Below are 6,396 nucleotides of genomic sequence, written 5' to 3'. Positions count from 1 at the left end.
TGGGGGGCTTTCTGGCCCCTCCTTTTTTTTAATATCTAATATTTTTACATGCTGCTAGTGAGAGAACCTGTTGTTAAAATATTTGAATCCCACCACTGGTGTGTGTCCTGTTGCCACTAAATCACGATCCACCTTTTGGGGCCGTGGGTGTGTTATATGAGGGCGGTTAAGTCCCACTATTCAATTAGAATAGCCCAAAATGTACAGTGTTTGCTGTTGACCAGCCGCCTTACCTCTAGTCTAGTCTATCGGTTCAAAATTAGCGACGAATAGGTCGGATGGTCCTTGTGTAGTTTTCATGAATATCCGAAAAAAAACAAAAAAAAACAGACAAAAGTTTTATGGTATCCTCTAACAATACCGAAAAACTAATCATATTGTTGAAAGCAAATAAATAATTCTGGTATTGTAAATTTTACCAACTATACACGAATAAAATATCTTCTAAAGTTCGATATAACTTCACAAGCGTATATAAAGAATAATAATGAAATAAAATAAATCACTAAACAATGTTCTTTGGACTTTCATCCATCTGAGCAAACTAAAACATCAAGAAGAGCAGATTTCTCGAAAACTTCGAAGTAGAAAAACAAGTAAACAAAACTTTAGTTACAGTCTTGTTCAGTAAAGATATTGTTGGCTTTGATAATTAAAAAAGAAGAAAGTGGAACCATTATTTTATTTTATTGACAAACAACACATTTTCTTTTATTTACGTGAAGTAAAAATTTAGAGTTATGTGTTCCAATATTAGAATCTTTGTTTCAATATATATGTATATATAATATATAGTTCATTCACCGCTGATCACATATACCGGATTATGATTCCAGGTAAGAGTTATTTTCTAATAGTCAGAGTACATTCTAAGTTTAGTTACAACCATAGGTTCATATATCACCGTTTTCAAAGTTGATTCTACCATTAATTATTTTTCTATATATTAGAATATATTATAAGCTCATTTACAAGTATACGTTCATATATCACCATGTTCAAATTTGATTCTACCTATTAATTATTTTCATAACAGTGCATTACATTCCCAGTTTGCCCCTGAAGAACAAAGGTCCACCTTTCGAAAGCGCTCGAGTTATAGGGTTTTTATCGTTTAAAATTAAGACTTCTTGAACCTACGTGTTTTTCTGACATCATGAATAAGTTATTTATAACTATAGGTTTATATAATATCAGAATTTTCAAAGTTGATTCTACTTAATAATTATTTTTCTAATGATCAGAAGACATCATAAGTTCGTTTACAACTATAGGTGCGTCTATCACCAATTTGATTCTACCTATTACTTATTTTTATCATGATTAGAATACATTATAACTTCATTTACAACTACAGGTTCGTATAATATCACAATTTTCAAAGTTGATTCTACATATTATTTATTTTTATGATAATTAGGAAACAGTATAAATTTATTTACAACTATAGGTTCGTATAATATCACAATTTTCAAAGTTGATTCTACTTAGTAATTATTTTTCTAATGATCAGAAGACATCATAAATTCGTTTACAACTATAGGTTCTTATAATATCACAATTTTCAAAGTTGATTCTACATATTATTTATTTTTATGATAATTAGGAAACAGTATAAATTTATTTACAACTATAGGTTCGTATAATATCACAATTTTCAAAGTTGATTCTACCTATTAATTATTTTTCTAATGATCAGAAGACATCATAAATTCGTTTACAACTATAGGTGCATCTATCACCAATTTGATTCTACCTATTACTTATTTTTATCATGATTAGAAGACATTATAACTTCATTTACAACTATAGGTTCGTATAATATCACAATTTTCAAAGTTGATTCTACTTAGTAATTATTTTTCTAATGATCAGAAAACATAATAAATTCATTTACGACTATAGGTTCGTATAATATCACTGTTTTCAAAGTTCATTCTACTTATTAATTATTTTTCTAATGATTAGAAGACATTACAATTTCATTTACAAGTAAATATTCACATATCATCGTTTTCAAAATTAATTCAACCTATACTTTTATAATGATTAGAAGGCATTATAAGTTCATTTACAAATACAAGTTCATATACCACATTTTCCAATTTAATTATTTTCCTAGTGATTAGAAAACATTCCAAGCTCATTTAACAATGTCATGTTCAGAGATCAGACGTATTGAGAGATGGTTTTTTTTTTCAAATGATTATGGTACGTTTTAGGCTTATTTATGAACTGTAGTATAATACATCAGTCGTAAAAAAATATTCTACCTACTAATTGTTTTTCTGATGATTCGATGATTGTTTTTCGCTCATTTAACAACTTTATGTTCGCAGATGAGACACACTCTAAAATCATTCTACACACGAGTTGTTTTTCTAATGATCATAATACATTCTAAGCTAGGAAGTATAGTTTCACAGATCAGGTGCACTGAAAGTTGTATTACGGAGGATATATTTTTCTGATGATTAGCCTAAATCATAAGCTTATTTGAGAAGTATGGGTTCACAGATCAGTAGTCCTGAAACTTAATCCTACCCACGAGCTATTTTGTAATGATCAGAGTAATTTCTAAGGTTATTTAACAAGTATAGGTTCATATATTGGCCGTACTAAAAGATGATTCTACCTACGCGTTATTTTTCTATTGATTAGAGTATATTCTAGACTGTTATAACAACTCTAGATTGCCATATCATCGTTATTAGAAGACGATTCTTGGTATGAGTTATTATTCTAAAGAATAATGTACTTTCTAGTCTTATTTAATAAATATATGTTCATACTTCAGCCCTACTGAAACCTAATTTTCCCTATTTTTTATATTAATGATCAGAGTTATTCTAAACTCACTTAAGAAGTATAGTTTCACAAATCAGACGTTTAGAAAGGAATCGTATTAGTAATAGGCCTATTATATTATTTTAAATCTACGTTCTTTTTCTAGGTCATGTTCATTTCCCGTGATAAGTTTCGCTTAATAGAGCCGGATGGAACACAACAAACATAGTAGTGGTTGGAACATTATTTATATAAGCCATTTATTACAATAACAACTGTTATGGTGTGAAAGCCTTTTCCAAGCTGGCGAAGTATGATTATAATTAATTATAACTTTCATAAGATATTAATATTAGGCCTATTATATTTTTGACACTGCATTCTTTAATTACTACATTATAAGCTTATTTAACATTTTTAACTTTTATGTCCACAGATCAGATGAATTGAAAGATGATCCAACATACTAATGTTTTTTTTTTTTTACGATTAGAATACATTATAAAGTAACATAGCAAGTATACGGCCACATATCAGACGTACTTAAAGTTCTTTCTACCTACGAATTATTTTTCTAGTGACTATACGACATGCTAAGCTCATTTAAAAAGTGTAAGTTTAGCGATCAGCCATATTGAAAGATGACTTTACTTACGAATCACTTTTCTAATGATTACATTACATTATAATTTCATCTAAAAGTTCAGTTTCACAGATCATCGTATTGAAAGCTCATTCCACCCGTGAGGTATTTTTCTATCAAGTAAAGAACATGGTAAGTCATTTAACAATTATACGTTCACAGGTCAACCGTATTGAAAAAAATCATTCTTCCAACTATTTTATTTTCGATCTATTAGAAACACATTTTAAATTCCTTTAACAAATGTATATGCACATGTCATCTGTACTGAAAAATCATTCTACTATTAGGTATTTTTTAAATATTTTCCTATCTTGTTTAGTTTGACAGTTTCACAGATTCGCCGTCATGAAAGCTGATATTACCTTCCAATTATTATTCTAATGATTAAATTGCATTATAAGTTCATTTAACAAGTATTTGTTCACAGATCAGTCGTAGTAGAATATTATTCTACCTACGAAGTATCTTTTGAATGATTATGTTACATTCTAAGCTTAAATTTCAAATATAGGTACTCAAATTAACCGTACTGAAATATTTAATACTGACAGCTGTAAATGAGAACACTAAATACGACGCCAGGCTCAGCCCTTGAAAATATTTTTCTAAATTTATATTTTTCTTTTAGAGTTAAAAAAATCCCTTCATCTTCTCAAATAGCAACAATTCAATAATGCATGTTCAGAAACTTCACACCGCTGAGCCTATACCATACCTAGGTGATAATTCCTAGTTTAGATCTTAAAGTTTTGATTACGTAAAACAATGCTCTCGGAAAGCCTAAATTCGCAGAATAAGAAGATCGAGAAAAGTAAGTGTTTGATGAAATTGGCAAATTGGACAGCTTTAAACAGTTTTACTTTTTTGAAAAAGCAAGTAATAAGTAAATATGAGACTTTCCTAATTTGTTTATAGATAGCTTGCAATTGTAAAACACCCTATACAATCAGATTTTATAATAATTGCCTTTATTAGTTTCGTTGTAAAAATAGATTGTAGCAATGTTAGAACGAAATTCTACTGATAATAAATAGCTGGTTGTTTAAATGTAGAATACGGTGCACTGTACAACGTGTTATAAGAAATTTCCAATCTAGATAGCCCATAGTGTGTGTAAAAATATATATATATATTTATACATACGGCGTTGCGCTAACATTCTGAAAGAAACTTTCCAAAGAATGTGGTTAAACCACATTATGAGCAGAATAATACTTTTAGGAAGGGATCCTACTTTTGTAGATAAATTTACTTAAATATTCAGCAGTGGGTTGAGTTTTTCATTGAATAAACTACAGTAGTATTTCATACTCTATACAATCGTGAACGCAGAACGAGTAAATAATTCTTGTAACACAATGAAGTTAGAGTAAAGGTGAATGACAACTTGGTGTAGTATGATATGTTGTTCAAAAATATAGTATCAGTTCATTTCCAACGGGGGAAAAAGAAATAGAGCCAATTATATGAATTAATGGTTTGTAACTGCGTCTACGTCGATAATCCTTATTTCAGGTATGTTGAAGTAGATTCTGGTAAATCTTCTTTTACGTTTGAAATACCAAAAGAAGGATGTGGAACAACATCTATTCTAAATCCAACTGATCCTAACGCAAGCCTTAGTTATGACAACATCATTATTTTCCAAATGGACCCCGCCTTCCAGGAAGTGTGGGACATGGCGAGGAGGATTTCTTGTCAATGGAGAGATGTTTTCCAAAAGAAAATAATTTTCCAACCTTTCGTCGTGGACATGCTTGATGTTATTTCGGTAAGGTTATTACAGACTTGGATTATCAATTTGAGCTCCTAGAACATTCTTTATGTATACAATTAATATTTGATTATTTACTTTCATTTACAAAAGTAAATGAACAAGTTAAATTAATAGAAACCTAAAAGTTTTAATTGCATTAATTTTCTAATTTCTTGATTTTATTATTAACAAAGTATCAAGATACTTAATGTAGAAAGTTACATAAGAGATGTTAAAACAAAATAAAAAGCAATTTGGGGTCTTATTTTTGTATTTTCCCGATGGTTTACGAGTAAGCGTGAGAACTTATTGCGCTGTAATTCAAGGCGGACACTACGCAGATTACTCATTGTGCGGGTTTTCGCTGAAACAAAGAAACTGTTTTTTGTTTTTTTTTCAGTTTACACTATATTATTACACTACAGTTGTATTATTTGAGGAAATATAAAGAAAAGTGAGGACAGGCCGATCTAAACTGCAACAACCTGACTCCCTTATTCAGTACCATCGGTAATCATTGATTAAATAAAACACTAAAATCCACCAAAATTGTAATTTTGTCCTGCGTTTAAATTAGTGTAACATTTATTTTCCAGATCCCTTTTCAAGGAGACAAAATAAACTGTTGGATGGATGTTCAAAAAGGAACTTTTCCACTGTCACAAGCAATCGATAGCATTGTTAGAATTGGTGAAGAACTGACAATTGTAATTTATGTCCAAGATGAAAGCAAAAGTTTTGACATCAGTGTTAAAGACTGCTATGCATTTGACAATCCTAAATATAACAGCACAAACACTAGGCAACTCCAGCTCACAGACTTTGATGGTTGTCCATTAAGGCCCAAACTTATTGATTATTGGAAACGAACTCTCCAAACGGGTAATACAGGAGCAGACATCATTGCATTTACATCATTAAAAGCATTCAGTTTTCCGGATGGTATGGATGTATACATAACTTGTAACATTGAAATCTGCCAAGAAAGTTGCACTGATCGCTGTCCTGGCGAACCAACTACCCCTGTTGTCGTAATAGTTGATCCAACACTTCCACCAGTAACTAAACCACCCATAACGCGACCACCAATAACGAGACCTCCAATAACGCGACCACCTATAACAAGGCCACCTATAACGAGACCTCCAATCACAAGGCCACCTATAACAAGACCTCCAATAACGAGACCACCCATAACAAGGCCTCC

This window comes from Limulus polyphemus, unplaced genomic scaffold, assembly GCF_000517525.1.
Source record: "Limulus polyphemus unplaced genomic scaffold, Limulus_polyphemus-2.1.2 Scaffold1410, whole genome shotgun sequence".
Lineage (NCBI taxonomy): Eukaryota > Metazoa > Arthropoda > Merostomata > Xiphosura > Limulidae > Limulus > Limulus polyphemus.
The sequence above is the reverse complement of the archived record's forward strand: the minus strand, read 5'-3'. Positions refer to the sequence as shown.